This window comes from Megascapheus bottae, chromosome 9 (assembly GCF_031878675.1).
Source record: "Megascapheus bottae isolate mThoBot1 chromosome 9, mThoBot2.hap1, whole genome shotgun sequence".
NCBI classification, from domain to species: domain Eukaryota; kingdom Metazoa; phylum Chordata; class Mammalia; order Rodentia; family Geomyidae; genus Megascapheus; species Megascapheus bottae.
In genome coordinates, this window is record NC_143517.1 from 58,629,946 (window position 1) to 58,657,628 (window position 27,683).

The following is a 27,683-nucleotide window of genomic DNA, read 5'->3' on the forward strand; positions in this document are numbered from 1 at the left end:
CTTCTTCTCCCTCTCATAACATGACCATCAGCTCTTGTGCAGACGTCACCACCGCACCCTTCACTTCCTAGGTCGTTGCTTGTCTTGGAGGTCTCAGCAGCATGCAGCAGCTTCTCTCCAGGGGCCTGGCCAGCCTTTGGTTGGAGGCCTATTTTGTGGTCAGCACAGCACGGCATGTGAATGACCCAGTTCACCATCAGTGCTACTGTCTTACAGATCGGACAGCCAAGGCACATGGCCACCTGACACATCTGGAATGAGTTGGACTTGATAGCCTATTCCCAAAGCCAGGGCCCCGCCACCAGGCACCACTGCCACCCAATAGATGGGCGCCAGGAGAATGGTGGGCATGCAAAGCGATTACGCTTATAGCATCAAGCCAAGCCAAGCTCCAGCCCAGACCTCTCTCCACCACCCTAATAAAGCCAGTGTTTACACAGGCTGGAGGTGCACGTCCAACATTCCTGCCAATCCCCAAATACGGCCATGGCCAGAAAGTGAGAGGTGCCCGTTATGTAAGGCTGTGCACTGGTCCTCAGACAATGCCACTTCCTCGCTTGCCTGTGTGTGACTGCACAACACCCGGTGAGTCATTTCCTCTGGAAAACTCAGCAGGGCTGCCATGCCCTGTTTCCTGCTCCTGTCTCACAGATTCCCAGGAGTAGTGCTTCTCAAGGGGCAATCTGGATTGTGGCCGAATGGGAAAAGTAAGGAGCAGGACCTGTGTTTTGGCCGGGAATGGCATACACTTCTGCTCCCCTGAGCACACACGGTGCTCAGACATGAGGGAGACCCCCTGACAGATGCTTACAGCAGGTCATCCGGTTTCTCCTTCTTTTTTCTTGCTTCAAGGAAGTTATTCACCCTGTCATACCCTAAAGGTGTCGCCTGTCAACAGTTGTGGCATTGGGACTGAGTTTCCTACCCGGGCAGACATAATTGAATCCCCAGAGAGAGTCTACAAGAACTGCTGTTCTGTGGCTTTCTCCTGTCCTGTTGGCAAGACTTGGAAGGCAGACAGCATGGCCCACTTACCTCTCAGCCTCACAGTGATCTCTTCCAGCTCCCCTAGCACATGTCTGGGTGCCAGCCTTCTGTGGACATGACTTTGATCTTCCAATACGTTCCATTTTCACCAGTTGTGTGGGCATAGTTCCTCATAAACACCAACTTACAATCTGGCCATTTATACTTAAGGTGCTTGCTCCCACTGCTAATTTAAAAGCAAACCATATATATATATATATATATATATATATATATATATATATATATACACACATTTCTACTCCAGTATATACATATAGAAAGATATTTAGATGTTGGTGTCTACACATATGCACATACCCCCCACACATGTACATACAATACATACATACATACATACATACATATACACACATGCATATATTCCAGTGCCAGTGGGGTTGGCTGTTAGTTTTATCTGGTTATCAGGAATTAGGGATTATCTGTAATTATCTGGACTCTAATTAACAGTTCTTTGCATGGGTTATTTGATTTGATTTTTAGCAGCATCCTCCCTTTTGCAGATGGGAGCTCATCTATCCGGGAATTCATTTTCATGGATGATGTGCAAGTGTCATTTGTGTGTTGGCAGCTAAGGTATGTAGTTCTGGGTTTTTCAAGAGGACCTGTCTTACTCTTCATGGAGATTGATGCAAACCTGGGGAAGGGGTAGTTCTCATTATTGTAGAGTGTGTGGAAGATGGAGATAAGGAGGCCTAGGAGGAGGAGGTGGACTTTTCGGGCCAGATTGTATTTGATATTGATCCCTTAGGTGGTAGGTCGCAGAACCCTTTGTGTAGTACATGGTCCAGGAGATGGAGGGCCATCTGCTTCTGTGAACTTATTTCCTTCTTTAGAACAGGCCACGGTTTCCAGTGGTACGTAAAAACTTGAGCATGGGACCATGCAGGGTGGGATACAAATCTGCCTTCCTTTGCTTTCTTTTTGAGTACCTGCGTCTGTTTAGCTTCTTTGAAACCTCGAGTTTCCCTCCCTCCCGCCTTTCCTGCCTCCATCCTTCCCCGTCTCTCTTCTGTTCTCCCTGAGACTCGTTGGTCTTCAAGTAAACATGACACCCCCAATTTTAAGAATTGGGGCTACCCTGATGATCTGAGGTCTCCAAAATTTCCTTCCCTTGGAGACAGTGATGTCACAGGTCTCTCCTGCCTTGCAGGTAGCTTGAGAAATAGTTTTCTCAGGCAGCCACCTGCCTAGAAACAGGTTGATGGTTTAGGGAAGGAAGTAAAGAGTGCAGGGTTAAGAGCGAGTTTCAGAGCATGTGCATAGTTGGAGAGCACTTTTCTGTTTCCTGGCTGTGTAACCTTGAGCTTCATTGGCACTCAATGAAAAGTAGGTGTTATTTATGCAGCATATGCATCTTAAGGAAAATCATTTTTGCTTCTTGTGTAAGGTTTATTTGACATTCATTCATTCATTTATTGCCAGCCCTGGGCTTGAACTCAGGGCCTGCTTGAGCACTGTCCTTGGGCCTTCCTCAAGGCTAGCGCTCTACCACTTGAGCCACAGCATCATTTCCAGCTTTTCTATGTATATGGCAGCGAGGAATCAAACCAGGGTCTTTGTACATGCTAGGCAAGCACTCTATCACAAGGCCAAACTCCTGGCCCTGATATTTGTATGTTTTAAGTGTAGAGAAAAGATGTGCTATAAGGTCTATCTATTCCTCCCACAGAGATGGACTGGTGGCGTGGCACTGTTTTCTGTGTCTACCATTGGCAAGGCACTTTGGGATCTTGAGAGGGTTTTGTAATCCCAGTATTGTCCTCTGAAGAACTGGGGCAGTGAACATATTGACTTCTTAGAGTTAATGTGTTAAAGATCAAGTGGGAGCCATAGGTCTCCCAAGAGCCACCTGTCTCATTTTCCTCCTCTTGTCTTTTTTGATGCCAGTACTGGGATTTCAACTCAGGGACTGGGCTGTCCCTTCACTTTTTTTGTTCAAGGCTGGTGCTCTACCTCTTAAGTCACACCTCCACTTCTGGCATTTTGATGGTTCATTAGAGTTAAGAGTCTCATGAACGTCCCTGCCATGGCTGGCTTGACTCTGTTATCCTCAGATCTCAGCCTGGTGAGACGCTAGGATTATAGGCATGAGCCTCTGGTGTCCAGCTGTTGTGTTGCTTATCACAACTCATATTCCATGTTGGAGGTTTGGGTGTTTGGGGGTTGTAAGGGAGCAGGGTCCTGCAGAGACACAGAGGCGAGGCAGCCGGTTTGTCCCTGTGCCTCTGCTGCCAGGGGCAGAGTATCAGACGCAGGAGTGGTGGCCATGCAGTCAGCCGGATGCCTCATTGGTAGCAGTTAGCCCAGCTCCTTTGAAGTGGTTTTAAGACCAATTTGGTAACTTGATTTGGAAAGTGGTATCGATGACTCGAAGGGTGCAGGCTGCTCATTAGCTCCTGTCTGGACCGGCAAATTGGTTTAAGTGGAATGAATGTGGCTCCTCCTTCCCCGGCTCATGGCTGAGGGCCAGGCTCTTTGTCAGGGAACCCTTCCTGGGCAGAGAGCTCTGAAAAGCTTTCCAGTGACCTCGGCGCTTTTTTCTATACATGAATCTAATTTTACTCCTGTGGGGCAAGGCAGTGGGATGATAAAACATGGACACAAGCTGGAGTAGGTGAATGTTCCAAGGAAGGTGGTCAGGGGAGAACTGACAGGGGACAACCAGGACCATTTCGCAAGGACCCCTTAATCCATGCCCCTGTTCAGAGCGGCTGTGAGCCCCTTCACTTAACTTTTGAATTAGTAGATATCACTTTATTGTGATAATTCCACACATGTCCCTTGGACATGCTTGCCTCCTCCATTCCTCCACTCTCCCCTTTTTTCAAGTAGTGTTTGGTGATTTTCATAATGCTCTTTTAATATGTGAGTTTGTATGTGTGTGTGTATATATATATATATATATATAGTATATATAAAACATGTATATGAAATGTATATACACATATGCATGCATGCATATATGATATACACTGTACTATGTATATATCATGTCCATACATGCTATGTGTGTACATGAATATGCATGCATGTTATATATATGTGCATATACATGACACAACCTTTTCATCCTCAGCATCCTTTTCTTTCTCCCCCATGACTACTGGTTCTCCTCATAGAGCACCCCCAAAACATTCATGTTCCATTAGCATCATTGTCTGTGTCACTGTCATCATTTTAGGCTTAGTTTGTACAAATAGATGAACATGTAATCTTTGGCTTTGTGAAGCCCAGTGAGATAACTTGTAGTTTCATGGATTTCCCTGCAAATGGCCTAACTTCCCTTTTCTTTCTGGCAGAGTACTATATTACATGATATCTACTTTAGTTTCTTCTTCCATTCATAGGTTGCTGGGTACCTTGGCTGATAACACAGCAATAACTATGGGTAATGTTGCCTCCTCACAGGTAGATGGGACAGTGACCACACCCGAGAAAGCATTAGAAATCCCTCTTGAATGTGCATCTCCAGGTAATTTTGCTGTATAGCCAATCACAGGCTGTTTTCCTGGGCTGGTGGATGTGCTTCTGCAGCGATTCTACCCAGCAGTTCTAACGTGGGCGACGTTACTTCTCTGAGGCTCATGAGCATGCTCTGTTTGACAAGTTGAAAAACCACTTGGTACGACACTCATGCCAACTTACCCTCCGTGTGCATGCGTGCCATACATAAGAGCCCTTCCCTGCCCATACCATCACAGTTTTGCTTTTTTGCCAGTCTGATGAAGCTGGTATGGGCCTGGCATCTCCCAGACTGCCAGTGGCTAGGTGTCCTGCGCTCACACTTGCTTGTGTGGAAGGACCACACATACGGGCAGCTTGGGCTGTCCTCACGCCTGGGCCAGTGGGGCACATTGTCACCCTGGCTCGTCTGAGCTAATCGGAGGTTGCCAGGGAGTGTCCTTTCCCCAGTCAGTGCTATGCCGGGAGTTCTGCTTGTCCGCCGGGGGCTGGGCTTGTTGTCTGGGAAGCCACTGCACTGTTGTTCCCACTCATTCATTCACTTATTTTTTTCTTCTTTCAGCTGTTGAGCATTACTCAGCACTTGGCTAAATACAGGATGTAGAAGTGAATGGCCAGGGCTCCTTCCACAGCCCCTTGTCGAGCCCCGTGGCTCAGGGAGAAACGTATGAGCTTTCTGAGCGCATTTGCTTCTGTCTAGTAAGAAACAGAAGCTACCGACCTCACAGGTAACGGAACTGGCTCCCAGTACACATGATGTCTGAAAAACTGCTGGAGTCAGGTAGGACTGACCAAGTACTTCATGGTGCCTTGTTCAGGGGACATGCTGAAGAAGGCACATCCTTGTCACTGGATCATCTGGCTTCAGGCTGGAGAGAGAGAGAGAGAGAGAGAGAGGGAGGGAGGGAGGGAGGGAGGGAGGGAGAGAGAGAGAGAGAGGGAGGGAGCGAGGGAGCGAGGGAGAGAGTGAGATATCCTCCTCCTCCTCCTCCTTCATTCTGAGGCTTGAACTTAGGGCCCGGGCATTGTCCCTGAGCTTTTTATGCTCAAGGCTAGCCTTCTACCACTTGAGCCACAGCACCACTTCTGGCTTTTTCTATTTATCTGAGGAATCAAACCCAGGGCTTCACATATGCTAGGCAAGCATTCTACTACTAGGCCACATTCCCAGCCCTGTCTATCTCTTCTATCTCTGTCTTCCTCTCCCTTCTTTCTTTGCTACCACTGTTTCGTCAGGCCCCTCTTGTTACTTGATGTCTTTGGCTCCTGTCCCAGAAAACTCAGCCTGTCCTGTGGTCCTTATACCTCATATGGCTACACCAACCAGGTTGACTTTTAGTCAGTGACATGCAGGCACGAGTCTGTATTTTCTTGGCTCATTCTCAGCACGTGCAGTTTCCAGGGTCCTGGTGTCAGTATGCTTCTTTCACAAACCATCTCTCATCTTCCACTAGTGAGTATCAGGCTCCAAGATAGAAAGGCCAGCTCTGCCCATGGAGTTACCCAGAGCTTACGGTAAAAACTCATCACTCTGGACTTGGGCCATCCAAGGCACTGGCCCAACTCAGCCCTACCCAGTTGGGCGGCTGGATCCCCTGGCTGCCTTAGTCACTGGCCAGAGAGACCGCCTCCCTGATGACCTGGGTTCCTGGAAGAGCTCTGCACCATTTTCCCTCCTTCTAATAATTAAGCTCTCATTTATTGAGCACTTGTTCCATGTCAGGGGCCCTGCCCAACCCATCAAATACTCTTTTTTTTCCCCTCCATTTAATCCTCTTAATAACCTTCTGGGCAGGTGATCGCATCTTTCTTTTACTGAAGGGAGTGCCAGCTGGGCGGCACAAATGCTGACACTAGAAGTTAGCTCACCTTTATAGGTGTGGCCTGTGCCAGGCCCCTGGATAAGTCCCAGTCTCTTAGCATACTGTTGTGGTCATTATGTCATATGGAGAAATGTAAGCTGGGTGGCCTGAGTGGAACTGAACTACCTACCTGCCCCTGGTGCCAGCTTGTGAGCACCAACCACTGTGCACACTGTCTCCACTGACAAAGTTGGGGTGGCAGATTTTTCTGTCTCCTCAGGGAACGGGCAAGGGTCACCAGGCACCGACAGTGAACTTGCTTTGGGCTCATGGGAATTCAGCCTGCCTGCGGGGCGCGTGGGAACAGACGGCAGTCACGTATGATGAGAGATGAGGTCAACAGATCCTAAGATGGGTCTGGGAAGGATGGACCTTCACCAGGGACAGGCTGGACACACACTCAGCACTCAAGCTGAAGTCCAGGGACCGGGTCTCCTTTAGTGAGCTCTGCTGTGTCCTCTCACTGTTCCTCCCATTCCTTTCCCTTCACTCTGACTAGCAGCAGCACAGCCTCCTGAGGAGAGGAGGAAGGGTAGGGGGAGGGGGAGGAGGAAGAGGAGGAGGAGGGCAAGGGTGGGTCCCACGGCTCTTGCCCACTCAGCACTTCCGCAATGTGGAGAGCATTGCACAGACATGATCTCACTCCATTAAGCAGCGGCAGAGTGGGGGTCCCGGCACCATGCAGAGGACACATGGGGGCTTCCTATAGGAGCCAAGTGCTGGCCTGGGATGCTTCTAACCCACCATGCCTAGGAATCCCTTAAGCAAAGGACTTTCAGCCTGGAAATGGCCACCAGGGTGTCATACCCAATCCAGGAGTCACCTTAGGAGGAGGGAGGGGTAAGCCTAGAGCGGTGAGTAGAGAGCGGGGTGGGGGGGGGCGCAGACAGCAGCACCTGGAGTAACCAAAAGGGAAGCAGCTCCCAGCAAGGGCTGATGCCCAAAGGGGCACCAGGAGGTGTCAGGATGTTGAGGTTGGAACAGGAATAGTGTCCTAGAGGAGAAGGAAGAGCTGTGTCACGGAAGGATGCAGGGACACCGGCTGTACCGGTTCCTCTTCAGCTCCTTGCCTTCGCTCTGCATGAGTGAGCTTGTCATTGTGTTGTCCTGGAAATGTCCCATCTAGGGGAGTGTTCATTTCCCATCTTCAGAGTAGGAAGCACATGGGAAGCAACTGGGCTAGGAAGTAAGCCTAGGGTGGACCCCCAAACCTTCCCTTCTCCCCACACTGTGCCTTAAAAGTACAAACAAACAGCTGGCTACAAAAGAAAGCTAAGAGATAGTATCTAGGCCCTGAGTTCAAGCCCCAGGACTGGAACAAAAAACCAAAACAGTATCCAAGTCTGTTAATGTTGCCATAGGAACTGATCCTTTAGAAAAAAAATCCATCTCCTTCTGTAAATCCATCTCCTGTAATGCTTGGTTCTGAGCGACCATGGGTGAAGACAGGTCTTGATGTTTCCTGTGCAAGCTTTCTAGAAAGGTTGCTGTCTGTCCAGGGTAGTGGGGAACTTGCAGTTTCCCTGGCTCAGCGGGAAGGCAGGAACCTGTTAACCTGCCCCAGAAGCTAATAAAACAAGTGTTCCTGAGATCATGTCTGTCAGAGCCCTTTGAGCTCCCGGAGCTGTGAGGATGTATTAACAGTGTCTGCCTGCTTACACAGCAAAGCCCGCCCCTTCCTTCCCTCTCTCTTCCTGTCTCTTGGTTTCTAAGGTCTTTCATTTGACACTTCCTCTGTGTCTCACAAACCCACCTTTTATTTATGTACTTACTTGTTTATGAGCTGTCATAGTTGAGGGACGCATTTTGTGCTGAGCCCCTCTTCGATATGAATTCCTTCCAACCCAAGGAAGGCTTCTCATGGTCCCATAAAAGTCACTGAGGCTGAGGACAAGGACCCCAGTGAGGTCACCTGGCTTAGCGCTGCAAGCTGAGTCTGTTTCCAGGTCATGCCATGCCACAGCAACACCTGTGTCTTCCAGATGATTCTCTTCTGTGCACAGAGCATCTCTGCATTTTCTTGACAGGGACGAGGAGGGCTGCGTGGGGGCCTTGAATGGAAGCGATTGCCTGTGTATACATTTTCACTGGAAAGGGCAGGCCAGGCTGCCTCAGTGGTGAGTTGTTTTGGAGACTCTTTACTCTGAGACTCTGTAGCAGCCTGCCTGGACAGGAGAGTCTTTACTGAGCCCTGTACATAGAATGGATAGACTCAAGACTGCAGATACCAGGATATAGTTTCCCAGCTTTGCTGTCTTTGCTTCTGAAAACTATATTCTTCAGACTATGTGGCTATGAAGGTTCACGGATGAATGGATAATGACTGCTAATGTACATTACCTGTTTAAAAGTAGTAGAAATAGCTTCTTATGTTGGGGTATCACGTAGGAATAAGGACACCAAGTTGGAAGGAACTCAACAAGGTGAAATTTACTTCTGCAAAATCTGGTAAGCGAGCTCACAGAACAGGCAGGCTGTTCCCTTTTTACCCCTCACCCAGCAGGCCCCGCCCCTCTGCTCTCATTGGATGAGCTCAGGTTCACAATCTGCAAAAGGATATGGCTTAAGTAACAGGATGTAACTAAAATTCAAGGTGTTCCTAACACGATGTCTTAAAAAGGATGAATGTAACTAAAATATAATTTAACAAGGGCCAAGCTATCGGCCAAAAGTAGTAACCCCTCAGAAAAACAATTCTCTCAAGCTCAACAAGAAGGAAGCAACTACTTTAATAGAAAAGATGCTTTTCTCACAGTGTGTAACAGTCACTTTTCCAGAGATGACTGGTCTTTTGTGGCAGCCATACTTCCCATACTCCTCTCAAGCTCACCTTGAGATGAAAAAAGCAGGAACCTGATCTCCTTTGACAGTAAACGGAAGTGGCATATTACAGAGAATCACTCTTGGAAGTGCCTGGGCCTGGCAACACATGTTTGAACTAGTGTGGGATTTTGATAAGACCGTCCAGTTGTGGTTTCAGTTCCCTGTGGCTCCATCAGAAAGATACCTGACTCTGTAGGCTGTACTCTTCAGCACTGTGGTCTCCCTGCAAGGTGAAAGTATACTGCACACACGCACATGTGAGTACCTACGCCCACAGAAGAGAAGCCAGTCATACAAGGTCGTGGAATAAGGACTCAAGGCTCCATGTGGCTCTGCGGATTCATTCTTTCATCGCGCAAACTCTGAGCTGCTGCTCTGTGGTTGGGTATACCTTGGTCCTTGGAAGGCTGATGTGGCCTCAGGGCCCTGGTCCAGTGCTTTGCACCTGCTAGTGCCTCCCTCACTTCTGCCTGCTGCTAGTCCCGTGGCCAACGTTCTAGCTCCTTTGGCTCTTGTTCAGTCTGTTTGGGTATTTTGGTGTGGGCGATCCTTTTAAGGTTTCACAAAGCCAGGCCTAGTGGCTCACGCCTGGTGGCTCACGCCTGGTATCCTAGCTATTCAGGGGGCTGAGATCTGAGGATTGTGGTTTGAAACCAGCTTTGGGCAGGAAAGCCTGTGAGACATTTATCCCCAATTAACTACCAAAAAGCTGAAAGTGGAGCTGCGGCTCAAGTGCGGGAGTGCCAGCTTTGAAGAAATAAGCTAAGGGATAATGCTCAGGCTTGGAGTAAAAGCCCTAGAACTGGCATGCCCACATACACACATACAGAAAGCAACATAGATACACCCTTCTGTCATCTTACTGATCTGTTCCAATAGTGGATGTTAGCAGTGTTTCTCAGAGCATTCATCACAGAACTACGTCCTCCTGGCCTGCTTGAGTGCAAGCCCTCACCTCACCTCACCTTCCCTCCACTCCACTCCACTCCACTCCAAATTTGACTGAATTTGCTGTCAATTTTTTTTTTGCGGGGGGGCAGTCCTGGGGATTGAACTAAGGACCTGGGCACTGACCTTGAGCTTTCTCAAAAAGGCTAGCATTCTACCACTTGAGCCACAGCACCACTTCAGCTTTTTCTATGTATGTGATACTGAGGAATTGAACCCAGAACTTTGTGTGTGCTAGGCAAGCACTGTACCACAAGGCCACACTCCTGGCCTGGAGTCAGTGATCTTTAACAAGGTAATCATATTAAAGTGAGGCCATTAGCCTGGTCTGACTGGTGTTCTGATTAGTGTTCGGAAGAAGTGGGGGAGACTATGGGGAAACCCAGCAAGAAGGTGACATGGACAGCCAAGGAAGAAAGGCTTCATTAGAAACCAACCGTGCCAACACCTTGACCTTGACATTAGTGTTGTAAGGAAGTACATTTCTGTTGTAAGCCACTCAGTCTCTAGTGTAGTATTGTGACTCACCAGGCCCGTTTAAGGCTACGCTTCTCTCCATGGGCTGCTGCAGACCCGAGGGAGGACCTGTCTTTCATTGGAGCTTGTTCCTGCCTGTGTGTTGACTTTGAAAAAGAATGGCCATTTCATAATACCCACTGCTGCAGTAGGCATTGTCGTTGTCATCATCATCATCATCATCATCATCATCATCATCATCATCATCATCCTTGCTTTTATTCTTCTCTATAGATGTTAGCTAGTATGTCTGGCCCAGCTTTTCTTTCACCTGCTGTTTTTACCTCTGCTTGAGCTGTTACTCCTCTTCCTGTTTTGAAAGCTTGAATTTGGAGAGGTCAAATTACTTTCCCAAGGTTGGGCAGCTTGGAGGTAACAGAAATCACTGTGCTGGGAATAGCAAACATTGACTGCTTGGTACAGGAACCTGTCCTCATTCTCAGGAATCTGGAATGGTTTTAAATCTGTCTTCATAGCCTCTGTTCTGTAGGTGAAGAGGCTGAGACTCAGTATGGTGACTTACCTCATGGCACAAGGCATTTCACACACGGTGCAGGGAGAAGAAGTGAGGGGGTGTGATCCCCCCCTGTGCCCTGCTGTTCCTGTTCCACAAGCTGAGGCCCTGGAGCAGGAGATGGCTTGAGCAATCTGGGACAGGCGCATGCATCCTTAGATCTTGGTCCTATGTCTGCTTTCCTGGCATCAGGATCCCAGTTGAGTGATCAAAGCTGAGGGCCCCTCACAGGAAGGGGTCAGCCGCTGGGAGTGGCTATTGTGGGTGGCCCCACGTGGTCTGAGGGCCAGAGATTGTAGTTCATTTCTTTAAACAGATAACCAGAGATTGTAACTCATTCTTTCGAACAGATACTATCATTCAGCATGTCCAGTCCCAACCTTGGAAAGGCTTAAGCTTTCTGTCGTAGTATTTGATCCACTTTGGGGGGAGAGACAAAACAGGCTTAAAGAGGAGGGATCTGAAGTTCAGAATGGGAAAAAATGAGGAAAAGTGAGGTACCAGAGATGGCATAATCAGGGCAGAGATCAGAGCTGGGGAGTTAGGGTTCCAGGCCCAAGGATCGTGTCTTGACCACACAGGGACTGGGCGCCCCGTGATTACGACTGGGTCCCATTGTACACACACACACTCTGGAATGGTGCTCATGCAGCTTGCAGCTGTGAATTCCGCTGTTGATGCTGGGTCCATTTCATCTTATGGTTCTAACGCAGTAGGATCCTTGTTCTACAGAAATGGGGTCCTAGAGGAGGTCAGTAGGTTCCATCAGCATGCAATAGGTAGCTGGGATCCTCACGTCGTACCCCGGCCCTGTGCTGCTCTCCAATCTGAGGAAATACCCGTGGTCTCAGAGAGCAGGGGTGGGACAGAGATGGAGGAGCGGGGGCAGGGGAGCGGGGGCAGGTGTCTCCTGCATGTGTAAAGCTCGGGCATTTCACTGGGTTAACTGATGCTTGCTCATCAGTGCCCTAAGCTCTTCCCTTCTCTCCTCCCGTGCTTTGTGTGTGATGGGAGTGGATGATTGCCCAGCTGTCAGAAGACTCAGGGCCTTCCCTGGCAGGAGCTCTTGCTACAGACTCCCTCAGAAAAGAAGGTGAGAAACACACACCTGTCCTATGCCAGTCATGGCATCAGGTTCTTGTAAACATCTGTTCAGGTGCTCAGGGTCTGGGGTTCAAAGAGAGGTATTAGGACCTACGTCAGCAGCCTCTAATGCTCAGGTGTCACACTCTGGAAGCCTCCCGCCCAGCCAGCACAGAGAGGAAGTCCCTTCAGAGTCTCATTCGGAGCTGAGTTCTTTCCCAGGAGAAATGGGCATTCACTTCGTCTCCCTCCACTCCCTTTGTCCCCAGCCTGTCTTGTCTTTTCCTTTTTCTTTTTGTCAGTCGTGGAGCTTGAACTGTGAGCCTGAATGCTCAAGGCTATCTCTTTACCACTTGAGCCACAGCGCTACTTCCAGTTTCTGGTGGTTAATTGGAGGTGACTTTAATGCCTGAGCGTGCTTTGAATGGTGATCCTCAGGTCTCCACCTCCTGAGGAGCTAGGATTACAGGTGTGAGCCACCACTGGTGCTTGGCCCAGTCTGCTTCTTGCAGGGGCTCCTAGCTTTTTCCTGATGGCCTGAGTGAGCCTCAGAAGGACTCTGCAGCACCCACCCCAGCACTGTGCAACTTCTGGAGATATCGCCCATTTCGGTATTCAGAGGTATCACTCTCTGCATTCAGGTCCTAGCTTTTGCTAGAAGGGCTCAGCTGAAGTAGACATGGCAGTGTCCTGTTGGCACGTTCAGCCTAGCTCTTGTTAATGCAGTTTCCAAGTTGGAGGGTGCCTTGAGCTCCTGGAAGGTGGCTTTATTATTATGTCCAGGTCACTCCACTGGGGAATGGCTGGGCTAAAGCGGGAGCCAGGTTTGGGCCTTGAAGACTACTGTTCCATCAGTTTCCCCTGTCCCCCTGGCTCCTGGAGAGCGGTAGATAGGAGACACCCTTCCAGGAAAGACAACAGCTTGGGGACATTGTAGATAAGGCTGAGTGGGTGTGCCTGGCCTAGAATAAAAGGCTTACCAAGAGACATTTCTTAGGAATCCACCTTTTTTTTTTTTCTTTTGAGGTGGGTCTCACAGATAAAGATGCTTTTGAAGTTCAGTTGAGAGAAGATTGGATCTTTGGGGTGGAGCCTGTCCCTTGCCAGCTTTGGGGATGGACCTCCTCTGATAGGGAGCTCTTGGCAGGCTGGAGGGGGGCAGGGGACACTTATCATCCAAGGCCTCTGCAGGGCTGCCTTTGTAGAGGTTTCCTTCCTATGCCCCTGTTCTGGACTCTGCCTCCACTTTGTAGATACAAGCAGTGAGGTATAGATCAGCATAATCTTTTTTTCCCCCTCTTCCCCCAAATCCTAATTACGATATATCACTGTGTTAAGGGGACACTTCAAATAGTTTTTTTTTTCCCTTCCCCCAGTCCTGGGGTTTGACCTCAGGGCCTGGACATTGTCCTTGGGCTTTTCTCAAGGCTGTGCCTCTACCCTGGAGCCACAGCACCACTTCCAGCCTTTTCTGTGTATGTGGTATTTTGGAATTGAACCAGGGCTTCATGCATGCTAGGCAAGCACTCTACCACTAGGCCATGCACCCAGCCCCCAAATGTTTCTTTACTGCACTGTTAAGTCGAGCCCAGGTTCTGGACTGCATTCTGGTACTATGGGGAATGAGTAATGGGCAGGGAATTTTGGGTGTCATTGCAGGAGAGGGTTTCGATAAGAAATAAGCTAATCACAGCCTAAGATCTTTGTGCCAGCTGGGGGCTAGGGAAAGTTATAAGCAGACCAAGGAGCCCACAGAAAGTATTCAGGAAGGAAAGAACCTAGAGAAGAGGCCAAGAGAAAAGGTCCCTTGACCAGGGACTGTTTGGGCCTTGCTCTTTTAAAGGCAGAGCATGGTGGATGGGGATTGTAAGTGAAGATGAGAGTGGGAATGGCTTCACATAATGCTGTAATGGAGACAAAATAGGGAGAGGGGCACAGAGCTATCAATAAGCTTATGGGGGGGGGATCTGCTCAATTTTGGAGGGCATGCTTAGTCCTGGGTTCAACCCTCAGCACCGGAGAAAACTACATCTACAGCAACCAGCCAGTGGTGAAGCGGCTTGACCAGAAAGAGATGTGGGTGCATTAGAGAGCCCCATTAGAGAGGTTGTGGTGATTGTGGTGCGGGAGGAGACTGAGGGGCTATGACAAGGGAGGAGAAGAGGGACTGGAACATTCTGTTTCGTGTCTGGTGCTGGCCACTGGACTAGAGCCATGCAGTGGGCTGGGCCCACTTGTGGTCCTGGAAGCAGAAGAAGGTTGGTGGGTGCTGAGTTCAGGACCGTCCAGTTCTACCTGGCAGCCGTTCTCTCCAGGCTGGGAACGGGAGACTTGCCACCACATACGTATGCACCTGCATGACCTCTCACCCAGGGCTGCTCGCAGCACCAGTTCAGAGCTTGCAGGGTACAAGGCCTGGCCTTGTGGTACCACCTGGGACTCACAGAGATGGTCCTGCAGACACAGGATGAGGCTCTGGGTCCCCACATGCCTCAGCTGCTTCGAAGATCAACCTGGAAGCCATCAACCCAGGCAGAGGAGTCAGCATGAATGGCAGCCCGGCAGGCAGAGTTGCTGTGCTGGGAAGCTGCAACCATGCCTAAGAAGCACAAGACAGGTCTTTCAGGTGTGCATGGCCTGGCTGATCCCTTGACTATAGACCTCGGGGCTCCAGACCCACACAGCACGTTTCTGCTGTCTGAAACCGCACCATTCATTGGTAGTCATTTGTCACAGCAGCTTTGGGGACACCAACATATGGCCTTTACCTCCTGCTGGGAAGGAGGCCAGCTGCTGACTCAGAGGTTGAAACCCCATGGACTGAATGCACTTTCGGAGATCTCTGTATCAGCTGTGGTTCCACTGCTGCCCTGAACTGTAAACTGAACTGTCCCTTCCCGGCTGAGATTGGGATTGCCATTAGATGGACGTCATCTGTGAAGTATTTCTGAAGGGATGGACTCCCGACCTCCCGTTCTGACTGTGGCTGCAATGCTCACTGTCTGATGAGATCCCTGATTAACAATTCCCCTTTCTCCAGAAGGAGCGTCTTCCCTTAGGCCATTAATTCTGGATTCTAGGAGTCTTGATTCAGGGCCAGGATACCTGGCAAGTTATGGATAATGAGTGCTTATTCCTGGAGGCTGCTGGGGCACACATTGGGCTGACTGCAGGAAGGATGCTCTTCATGTAATGACAAGTGGACAGGTCAGAGGAGGGCAGGGTCTTTCTTCAGCAGAAAGATGGCAACCTCGTATAGTACTGGGCAATAAGCTGGGGAGAAGGGAAAATGACAGAGGGTGGCTGGGATCCTGGGATTGGGTCTGTGATGGCTCAGTCCTTGTCTGCTAAATCTCCTATTTCCCCCACTCCAGTACTGGCACAAAGTAGACTTGCAATGTGGAGACCAGAAGGGATGAGACAGGGTAGAGGCTGGTATTATATAGCACAGGGTGGGTGTTCTGGTCCATCTCCTGGTCTGGAAGTGCTCTGACCTGCAGCTTCTGGGAGACCTGGGCAGCTTTGAGACTCCTTCAGTTGGGGCAGGCTTGCTTCACAATTCCCAGCCATTTAGACATAGATGAGGAACTACCTAATGGCAAGGCCTCTCCCGTTGTAAAGACAGAAAGAGAAGGTCTTCTAGGTTCTCTCACATTCCTGAAACTGAGGATGATGGGAAATGAATTCAGAGCAGGTTAGAACTTAAGGCATATACTCGGGAATTTGGCCTAGTGGTAGAGTGCTTGCCTAGCATGCACGAAGACCCGGGTTCAATTCCTGGGTACCACATACATAGAAAAAAAGCCAGAAGTGGTGCTGAGGCTCAAGTAGTAGAGCTCTAGCCTTGAGAAAGTCCAAGGACAGTGCTCAGGCCCTGAGCTCAAGCCCAGGACTGGCAAAAAAAAAAAAAAAAACTTAAGGCATATAGACCCCATTGGTGGACTGGATAATTTTGTTCTCTCAATAATTCCCGCCCCCCCCCCCCAAAGAGACTTGAAAAAGAGGGTGTCACTGGTACAAGGCCCTCGTGCTCTACAGCTGTCACCAAAAATGTTACCACTCTGTGGTTCAGGTTGACACCGCCACAGCCATGGAATTCAAGGGTCAGCACGCGGACACACACTTTATGCATGAAGTTTTTTGGAACACAGCAGCCCCTGCTCACTTCTACGTCATTATGCTGCTTTTGGTAGAGTGAAGCCATGGCAGAGAACCTGTGGCTCGGATGACTTGAAATGTTTCCTATCGGTTCTTACACGCAATGCTTGTCAGTCCCTGTTGTACACTGCTTTTCGGACCTCTAAGTATTCAAAACCCTTCTTCGTGGAGGATAGACAGTATCCCTGTTTTGCAGCGAGGGCTGCGAGGGAGGAGCTGGTTAGGGCCATGAAGTGGGCTTGTGCAGGAAGTAGTCTGAGTACACAGTGAACTCTGGCTGGGCGCCATCCTTAGGGATTGTGTAAGGGGCAGGGTTTTGGTGAGCTCTTCCCAGGATAGTCTGTGTCTGTTCTGATAGAATGTTCTCTGGCCTTCACACCTGGGCTTGCACTGAGCAGGGGCTCAGCAATAGTTTTTGAGCAGAAGAAGGAGTCAATAAAGGGAGTAGTAAGGCATGGAAGTGTGCTACTAAGAAGCCTGACCCTGGGAACTCTGGGCAAGGCCTCAAGTTCCCAGTTGACGTTGGTCAAGGAAGCCTTAGTTGCTAAGTGGGGATAAGCCTAGCATTGTGTGACAAAGGACTCCTGTAAGGGCTGTGGGCACATGCAGGGAACCTACAGGTCATATTGACAGTGTGCTGTTACATAGACCCAGGGGCATTTGCTCCACACTCTGCAGAAATGAGAAGAGCAGCATGGCAGCCTATGACTCATCTTGCAAAATGCAACTGCCAGGAAGGTGCAAATATTGAAGATGGTGATGACAGTCCCTCTACTCAGCCCTCCCTGGGGCAAAGCCAGCTCAGAGGAGAGGCAGGGCATCTACTGAGGAGCACCACAGACTCCCCAACAATCCTGCTGGACCGTAGCATTGCGTTGGAATGGCTGCAAGCAGGATCTAGAAGCTGGGCCCTGGAGACTTACATACCGTAGATGTCACTGCTCATTTTGGTATGGTGCCCCGTGGCCCCGTGGTGCAGCTCACTGCAGCTGGCCTGCCATACTACTTTCTCACAGGAAGTCACTGGCATGGGCAGTAGGTTGGAGACTCTTGCCTTCTGTCAGTCACTTATACAACACTGGCTCCTTCCCACAAGAGCTATTGAACTGTGGCCCAAATAGATTGAAGACTCTCTTTCTCATGCCCTTTCGGGCCTGAGAGGTTGGAGAAGAAACCACTGGTTGCTCTCCTGCAATCTCCTTGTGCCTCAGCCCTGCCACACGGGGAGTGAACTACAGTCAGATTCGATCTGTGTTCAGTTTTCTCCTTGGCCCTAGGAGGAAGCATCTGGAATGCCTTTATTTTATGGATGTGAAGACCGAGTTTCAGGACTAGACTGAGGTCCCTGGAGCTGCCAAGTGCTGACTCCTGATTTGGCCATAGCTGCTTGTGGTACTTGTTGGGGGGTCCTGTCTGTGCTGGAATCCCAGTCAATCCTGCTCACAGGAAGCTAAAGTTTCTCCCAACCTCAAGAATCATGAGCAGAAGCTGAGACTCAGTTTAGCTGGGTGCCAGTAACTAATACCTGTAATCCTAGCCATTCAAGAGGCTGAGATGTGAGGATGGCAATTTAAATCCAAGTAGAAAAGTCTGTGAGCCTCTTGTCTCCAATTAACCACCAAAAAACCTGCAAATAGAACTGTGGGTTATGTGGTAAAGCAATAAGCATGAGCATAAGGAAACTCAGGGATGGCACCCCAGTCCTGAGTTCAAACCTCAGGACCAACATCAAAAAAACAAAGAAGAAAAAAGAAAGACACTTTAAGGAAATTCAGGCTTTGTTTCTAGACCTCTGAAGGGTTTTCTTTTAGGGGAATGGGCATTTGAGTACACGCAGAATCGTGTTCATTTCTGCTTGAACCCTTTGGGTACGCTAGAGAGGAAGAAGAGAACCGAGTCTCTCAAAGCTGAGACAGTCAGAGACTGGCATGCAGGAGGGTCCCAGAAGGTTCCCGTGGCTAATATGTGAGCTCACTGTGTCCTGTGCCTTCCATTCTCTGGTAAAAGACCAATTTGGGGGTGCACTCTAGGGACCCATAGTTTTGGATCATTGCATTTCATCCGTTATAGAAATTTCAGCAGTCAAATATTGCCATTATCACAGTCACTGTTACACCAGCAGCATTAAAATCCCAAAGTGTAGAAAAAGACCAAAGCACTGAATCAGTTAGTCCACCCAAATTGACTAATCAGGTTGCTTCAAATGTCCGATATACTCTGGCTATTTATTGATTAATGAAGGCATGGAGTAACATTGGACCTTCACTCTACCTTTGGTGATATTTTATATTAAAGCATTTTATAAAGGATCACTTGTAAGGGTCCATAATAATCCATTAAGTTGAGAAATCATATTCAAAACCGGTTGTATTTTGTGTGTTCAGCAAAGTTCCTAAGAGTTTGCTAAGGGTGCAGTGAGCATCTTCGAACACATTGCTTGTTTTGCTCTCGGAAAATAATTTGGATGAAGAATTTTCTAGCAGTCGGATTACTGAGTCAAAGGCACAATTTGATGGCTTGACCCACATTGCCAAATTACTTTCCAATAGGCTTGTTTATGTGTTTCCATTCACACTCAGGTTGTGCAGTTTCACAAGCTCATCAACACCCAGGTATTATTGGCTTAAAAAATTACAATTCAATAGGTGCAAAATGGTCTCTTCTTACATTTATGTGTGTGAGTGTGTGTTTTTATCCTTAGTGTGACTTCTCCCCTCCTCCACTCCCTGTTTACCAACTCTCTGAGATGCTGACTTTGAGCCAAGTTCCTTACTTTCCATGTGGACTCCTTCAAGTTGAGCCAGTGGCAGTGCAGTTTATTTAAAACGAATGAGCCTCAACATTGAACCTTTTGTGCAGAACGCTGCTGAGCCTGCCTTACGTTGTTGGCTTGACTTTAAATGTTTCATTTATGACCAAGGCAGCATTTTTTTTTCTTTAGAAAAGTTTTGAGACATACCTTCAACTAGTATTGGCCTTCTACCTGAAAAAATTTTTTGTTTTAGAAAAGGAAAAAGAAAAGTCCCTGCGTGTTCTTGTTAAACTTTCTTATTTAGGGGAATGCTTGCTCCATTTCTAGATAGCTTTCTCTGATTTTCTCTTGCTGTCTCACCCACCACATCCTGTGGGCTCGAGGCTACCTGGAACCTGCTCTGGTCCCTCCTCCCTGACAAGGCTGAGGCTGGCTGGAAGAAGCCAGGATAGATTTTTAAAAATTCTCCTAAGAAACAGTGGAGCATGTATGTAGAAATTCCCATGTTCATCTAGGCAGGATTAATAGGGTGGAAAGTGGAATTTCCATCTAAGAGCTGCAGAATCAGATCTTCTGCAGAGTATAACTCCCCTCTGCAGCATTCTGGGGGTGGTCGATATTTCCCTCTCCACCCCCAAATGTGGGAATTGACCGCTTTCTTGCTGATTAATATTGTGCTCCTACAAATTTAATTGCTTTATATTAAAAGAATTTCTAGTTGAAAGGACACAAAGAAAAGCAAAAGGGACTTTGGTGTGGCCTTACTGAGAACACATACAGTCGACCTTCAAATCTGGCTGCCTCTGCAAACTTCTCGAGCCTCCTTTTACTGATCTGTCCCCCATTGAGGACAAAGTAGCTGCTTGTCAGAACATACTAAAGCCACCACCAAGGAGGGTAACGATGAATGGGCCTGATCCATCTCCATCTTGATGCTGGAGCTTCCTTCCCTGTATCAGCTGATATGTTGGTTGATAGCTGACCCTGAGGTCACTGGAGAACATTCACATTTGTGAAAAGTCATCTTTCTTTTCTTTTCTCCTTCCTGCCTGGGGAACAGTCACGCAAATGCTTGGTGTGTGTGTGTGTGTGTGTGTGTGTGTGTGTGTGTGTGTGTGTGTGTGTGTGTGTGTTGTGTACACCTACCTTGGGGGGGGGCAAATTAAAAGCCATAAGTGACTTGGACAGATCTGCCAGTAGTTTTTGGCTAAGAGATTGGTTCTGGTCCTTGATTTCTGGCTCTTGTTAATGTGAGGTTCCCTTACTGGGTGAGAGCACCTCTGCAGCTGCTGCCCTGCTACCCTCCTCAGCCCTGGGCTGCATGCACCTCTGGGAAGGTAGAATTAGTGGCTTACGGGGAGGAGCTTTCCCCTTGGTCAGGCCTGGACTCTACTTCACTCCCCATTTGCACGTGTCTCCAGGTTTCAGGTGTCAAGTCCACATGCCTGCATGTTAGGTTAGGCTTTGGTCTATGAACCAGTCAACTTGTGAGCCTTAGGCCTCTGGCTGTATGAGTTTAGATTTTTTTTTTTTTGGCCTTTTTTCCCCCCTCTCCCTCTCTTCCTCTTGCCTTCCCGCCCTCATTTCCTCTCTTTCTTTTTCCCCCTCCTCTTCTTATTTTTGCCTTTTGGAGATAGGGTTCCACTATGTAGTCTAGTATTCTTGATACCCTAAGTGCTGCAGTTGTGTGTGCTTGTGGATGTGTGTGTGTGCTTGTGTGTGTATACGTATGCTCATGCATGCCATTCCTGGGGCTTGAACTGAGTGCCTTAGCACTGTCCGTTAGCTTTTTCACTGAAAGCTAGCACTTGAGTTCCACTTCTGACTTTTTGGTGGTTAATTGGAGATAAGAGTCTCACATATATCCCTGCCTGAACTGACTTCCAGCTGCCACCCTCAGATCTCAGCCTCCTGGGTAGTAGTACAGGCGCGAGCCCCTGACACAGGCTTTCGTTTTTTCTTTGATAAAGTGGACAATGGCATGTGAAGCTTCCAGGCTTTCTTAAAGCCTTCAGTTCCCCTTGGCAACTGGAATTATACGTTCAGGCTTTGTGCGTATAATGAACTAGGGTGATGCAAAGCTTCTTTGGCTAAAGCAAATTATGATCCTATTGCCCCTGCCTTCTTTCCACTGAGTCCCCAGAAGTGGCCTTTGAGAGAATCCCCTGGACCTTAGGACTTTATGGAGAACATTTGGAAAGAGCAGAGGAGGAGGCCTTCGAGTCGAATGCCACCAGCATCGTGTGCTTAACATTAGCTATGGGTTGTGCTCTACATTGCTGGTGACGGGCCAGCAGGCCCCATAGGACTTGTGTGTCCTTACCCCCTAGCACACAAGAGGCCGAAGGCTCAGGCATGTGTGCTCTCTGTGTACTTGAGGTAAAGCAGGAAAAAGTGGTGGAGCCTCCAGTCTAGGCCAGGTAGCTCATAGCTAAGCCTGCCTGCTTCAGCCCTGAGCTGTACTGCCTCCCTGTGACACTTATCCTTCGACCTGACTCTAGCCTGCCACCTCTGATGGCTCCAGTTTTTAGCTATTTCGATATGCATCCAACCATGGGCCCAGAGGCACCAGTATTTTTTTTTTTTTTTTTAGAATATACTGTACGCACTTGGCCTCTGTGATCTGCCTGGCTTCACAATTGCTTTTCCAATTGTTGTAAGGATCTACTCTGGTGTGCACAAACCCCATGATCGTCTTCCTTCCCTTCCTCTCAGTGCTTCCATCTGTTTCTCTGGGCATCACTATATGGACAGTTTGCTTAGAAGCAGAAGTTCTGAGGGACTCTGATTGGGGCCTCCCTGGATCTATGGTCTGTAAATATTCCAGGGTCTTGATTTCTTCAGGGTTGATTCTAACCCTGGAGCTGCCTTCCCTGGATGAAGACTCCTGACGCACTCCAACCCGCATCTGCTTCAGTAAAACGGCAACCTGGGTGCCCAAAGCAGCTGAGAACAGTCCCGGCACGGATTAGTCAAGAGGTCTCACCTCCATCTGAAGCTTGGGTGGTCACCCTGTCACCTCCAGTCCCTGAGCTCAATGGTTTGTTAGCATGGTAGGATTTCTGTTAACTCCACTGCCAGGGTCGTTCCAGTGTACACATTCCTGGTGATGAAACCTTTGGGCCGCCCAGTCCCCAGCTTGTGTCTTTGGGCTGTCATGGGATGGGGGTATTGTGGCTCGCATGGCATCTGAGGAGCAGGTAGGAATTAATTAGCTAACACAGGTGTCTTCTGTACCTTCCGCCATTCTCTCCCTGCTTCCAAACTGTTGATGGCAAGTTACGTCCCAGGAGCCACAAGTTCTCCATGAGTAGCTTAGCTATCTTCTTCACTGCTGATGTTGACAAAGAACTGGGATGAACAATAATTAAATACAGAATTAAATGCCCGCTAAATCTATCATGCCCTTTATTCCATTGTCTAGCAGCTTCAGGCTCAGCTTCCTTGCTCAAGAAATACTTGAGTCTATTTATTTGTCAATCCAGTCATCTTTTAAACATTCAAGAGAAGTTTTGTCAAATGTCTTCCTTTTTTCGGATGTTGGGGAGACAAGGATAGAGGCATAAGTGCTTTCCAGGTCAGCATCCTTGCTAGTTTTTCTTTTTCTGAGCAACTATTTATTATGCTCTTCATTTTTATATATGAAGAAACAGGAGCACAGGAAGAACAAGTATCTTGTCAAAGACCATACATCATACACCTAGTATATGCCAGAAGTTTCAATCTAAGCAATATAATGCTAAACCTTTTTTTTAAATTTATTTATTGATAGCCATGGTATCTTTTAAGGAGTTCAGGATCTAGATTTTCTTTTTTAATCTCCCTCTCTCTCTCTCTCTCTCTCTCTCTCTCTCTCTCTCTCTCTCTCTCTCTCTCTCTCTCCCTCCCTCCCTCCCTCCCTCCTCCCCTCCCTCCCTCCCTCTTCCTCTCCTCTCCATCTCCTCTCCCCAGTGGTTCAACATTGGCTTCCTGGAAGAGGCAACCTTCATTCTGGGGGTGTGACTTCCTGGACTATGAGCTCTGAGCTGTCAGTGGGCCTCATGTTTCCTCAGCTGTGTAGAGAAGATAGCTTATTAAAATGGAGAGTTGAATGAGTATGGGACATTTTCTCATGGAGGGGAGTCTCCCCTCACAGCCCTTTTGCTGGTACACCTGAATGTGTGGGGAACTCCCTGCTTTTCTTATACTCATTGATGCTTGAGCTCCCAGCAGCCTGGAACTTCCCTGGGGTCCCATTGGCTCAGAGACTTGACATCACTTGAGTAACTGGAGACTGGATTTAAGTGGAAACATTTGTACAGTGCTTTCTTTTTTCTCTTTTCTGTGAGTCACCAAAAACTACAGCTCAAGATATTATGCGATCACTTAGCTCTTTTCTTTTTTTCTTGTATGCAAATGAACTTTCATTTCCATTCAGGAAGTAGAGACTCTGAACAAGGGGGAGGAGATGAAATCTAAAATTCAGATTAGAAAGGGACTTAGAGATTGCCTGGTCCAACCTCTTAGCTTGCAATGGAGAAGACTAGTTGGAGAGGGGAGCAGAGTGTGTGATTTGGGGAAAGGGCATACTTGCCAGAAGAACTCTTCCCCTTCTTCCAACTTCTTTCTGGTGCAGAGGGTGTGTTTACGACTGCAAGTAACCTAGGTGATCAGAGAGGCTTTTACGGAAATCAAGGGTTCTGATCTGGGTGGTAAAAAAGCATGCCAACAGGAAGGGAGGTTTGGGGGTTGGAGAAATGAAACCCTTTACTTTTGGTGATGATTTAATCACTTGTCACTTCTCTTGAGAGAGGGTGTTTGTGAGGAATGCAAGTGTTGTAGATACAGAAAGGAAAGTCTTAGGATGGCTCGGAGCTGAAATGTGTCGTGGCCCAGGGAAACCTCCTGAGCTGGATGACCTTCCACAGGCCTTTTTCCTCCCATGCCCTTCCAAATTTCCTGGTTCACTTAGTGAGGTCTGCATGACTCCTTCCAGGGTATAAAGAACTTTTCCATCTGCGATCCTACTCAGGCCTCATCCCAGATTGTCCTATCCAATATTGTCTGTCCCACTTGGTGCAGTCTTCTAAGGAAGCTTGGCTTGGAACTCTGAACCTCTGGCTCTGTTTGTGGGACTGTGCTGGTCCTTCATAGGGGACCTACAGTCTAGCCTCACGTCAGACTTCCTCTTCTGCCTCCCCGGCTTCAGTCTCTCCGCAGAGGCTGTCCTCCCTTCCCTGACTCTTTCCTGTCTTCATTCCTTGAGCCAAGGGGATTGGAGGGTCCCTGCTGTGTGGTTGGGCTGGGAAGAACGCATTTGCACTTCCTGACATGTCCATTGCCAGAGCTTGGTAGCCGTGGTTAGGATTCCTCTTTGGCTTTCATGGCAGAGCCTCTCCAGCTAGTCCTTCTCCTTACAAGTGAAGAGGTTGAACCAGGCAGTCTCTTAAGACTCTTGAATCTAAAATCATCTCCTCCTCCTTGCTTAGTCTCTGCTTCCCGTACAGGAAAAAAGAAAAAGAGCGAAGTGACTGCATGTATATGTTGGGCTGTAGTTTTTTTTTTTGGTGACTCACAGAAGAAAACTTTGTAAATATTTCCACTTAATTCCAGTCTCCAGTTACTCAAGTGATGTCAAGTCTCTGAGCCAATGGAAGCCTTGGGGGAAGTTCCAGGCTGCTGGGAACTCAAGCATCAAACACATTAACTGGCCTCGTGACCCTGAAATCCAAACACTCAAGCAGCATCTGTCGGGCGGCGGCTCCCACTCTCCCACTAGGGTTTTCTGCAGTGGCTGGATAGTGTGCAGACCATGTCCAGGTTAGAAATTATGTGTGGTTGCTTATTTCATGACTGGCTTGTGTCCTTCTCTCCCCCCACGCCCCTCCCGCCCATGGGCTGGTTGGTCCTCAATGGTGGCATCTGTGTATCCATCTTCTCCGGTGCCAGGACACTGGCTGTCTGGGTGGCCTTCTGGGCAAGGCTGTCCTGCTGGTCGTGGTACTGACGCGATGTGTTATCCCCTGCCTCCCACCTTGTTATAAAGGTGAGGGGTTACAGTCACATGAGTCACATGGCAAAGGCTACATTTCTTTTTGGACAATGTCACTACCTTCCACCTTTCTAAACAGATGCACAGAGTTTCCCAGGGGCTGGCGGTTCAGGTGCCCAACCCTGGTCACTCTCCTCTCCTGGTTAGAGAAAGACCTTGCCTTTGGGGCTTAGGCCTATCAGAAACTTGGTACCTGTGACAGTCTTGGAATTCTGCTGGACCTCTCCAGGGCTGGACTCCACAGGGGCTGGGTCCACCTGTCACAGGCAGGCAAAGTTCTCAGACAGCAGTGCACATCATTGGTGATGAGGGGTCGTTTCAGTCTGGAATGACATCAGGGAAGGGCTAGCATCATGGCCCAGGACTTGTGCAGCCAGGTCAGGTGTATGTCTTTGCCAAGCACAGAGCCAGCAAGTGTCCTGCCTTTGGGGACCCTGCATTAACTGGGAGTGGCCACCTTATCCTTTGTGCCCAGGTCCTGGCTGGTTTTCCTCTTTGCCTCTCCTGCTGGGGTTGCTGTGTTTCTGAGCAGTCCCCTCACAGTGGCCCAAGTTAGGCTTGTGGGCTTGGGCTGTGCAGTCTCCTTGTCTATCTGGCTCCTCCAGGTGTGAGGTGACTCAGTGGTTTGGTGTGTTAAAGCCAAGCTGCAACCTTGTTGTTCTGTACCCATCTCCCGAGCCCTGTGGCTGCCCAGTCCAGGACTTTCTCCCTCCCACTGCAGCCATAGTTTCTGAGAGAAACTTACAAGTTTTAGTTTCTTAATGTTCATGAAGCATTGGTTCACACATTGATTAAAAGTGTTCATTAAAGCTATGTGCTGGTGGCTCGTGCCTGTAATCCTAGCTAACTCAAGAGGCTGAGAACTGAGGATGATGGTTTGAAGCCAGCCCAGGCAGAAAGTCCATGAGATTCTTATCTCCACTAAACACCAAAAAGCTTGAAGAGGAGCTGCAGGTCAAGTGATAGAGTGCTAGCATTGAGCAAAAGCCTTAGAGTCAGTGCCCAGGCTCTGAGTTCAAGCCTTAGGACCAATACAAAATGGACAAAATAAAATGAAAAGTTAAAAAAAAAAAAAACCATGTTAATCAGTTTGACTGCCTTGGAAACCTTTCTTCCTTCTTTCCCCCACAAAGGAGCCCAAGTCCAGTTATTATTCCTTCCACTACTCTCTGCATTACTGGAAAAACTAGTAGCCAACTTGTGAACTGGTCACTATGTCATGTATTTATTGGTGGGTGCCAGTCTGAGTGTTGTGTCTATGAGATAGGAATGATGGCTGCAGGTGTCTGGATCTCTTGTGGATGCGTAGTCCGTAGAGAAAGGATTCTGTGGAGTGTGCTGGCAAATGTGCCTTCATCGCCATGAATTCCACTGCTGGAATACACCACCACGGTCTTTGCTTCACGCACTATCCTTCTGCAGCACACTGGGGAGGTGAAGGTATTACAGTGCAGCCCATTTCATAGATGAGAAAAGTGATGAGAGCCACAGCCAGACCTGGGACTGAGCCAAACAGTAGCTGGAGTCTCATGGTGTCCTGTATTCCTGTTCTCCCGACTACTGGTCCCATTTTCTGAGCAAGCCCTTTTCTATTAGGAGGTGACTTAATGCAAGACTCTGCTAAGAGCTAGGACTTTCCCTTGATACACAGAGCAAAGCTTTAAGACTCTGAGCTGAAGCTCAGAGACTAAAGGAAGTCTCAGAGGCTTCTGGGACTTGTAGAGCTCATGGGGCCCCCCAGGCCTTCTGATAAGAGCCCACCACCAGCCAGGAAGCTGTGCCACTACTCTTGCTTCGTGGGGGAGGGGGATAACGAAGCCACTGAATTTGACAAGACAGCAAAAACGTGCTTTCCCAGGAGCGCGGATGGCTGCCTGCTGGGCAGAGGGCAGGATGGCACTTTCTGAATGTGCTTCTGGTTGGCAGGACTTTCTGAGGAGGGGATTTTGGGACACCCAGAGGCCCCCAGACAAGCAAATTATACCACCATGTTGTTCCCAGAGGGGGATATTGTCATTTGTGACTTGCCTGCTCCTCTGCTGGTGGCTTTGAGCGAGGAATGGAAGTATAATGCACTCATGGAATATGTAATACATAACTTCCTTCAGGAGCCCCTCTACATCAACTTGGTCCCTTAGAGGGCAAGAGAATGCCTGTATCTGAGACCACCAGGCTGGGCGCCAGGCCTTGGATGAAACTTGGGGTGTTCTCTCCACATAGAAGTATCCAGGTGACTCTGTGCCACCCACAATCCTCCCTTGGGAGGCTACTTCACGTAGCCAGCTTTCAGTTCAGTTAGGGTAAGAACCTCTCATGGGGCCTTTCTTTTTTATTTTGTTCCCAGAGAAATCTATCATGACTATGGGTCATATATGCCAGAGGATCGCACTGGCGTAGATAAAGTCACGCCAAGGTTGATCTGATGTTGCTTCTGTGGTCTTCCTACAAACTGTTCCACGGGCAGGCTTCTGTGTAGCTGCCCTC

At 48.6% G+C, this 27,683-nt stretch overlaps 1 long non-coding RNA gene across 2 annotated transcripts in view; it reads left to right on the top strand.

Annotated features, from left to right (window-relative positions):
- LOC150059240 (uncharacterized) overlaps positions 1 to 27,683 on the top strand; it is a 168,788-nt gene that overhangs the window by 78,376 nt on the left and 62,729 nt on the right. For both annotated transcript variants that reach the window (XR_016536617.1, XR_016536618.1), the window contains exons 3-4: positions 4,459 to 4,522; positions 5,075 to 5,240. This is a non-coding gene — a long non-coding RNA (uncharacterized LOC150059240). The remainder of the gene's footprint in view (positions 1 to 4,458; positions 4,523 to 5,074; positions 5,241 to 27,683) is intronic.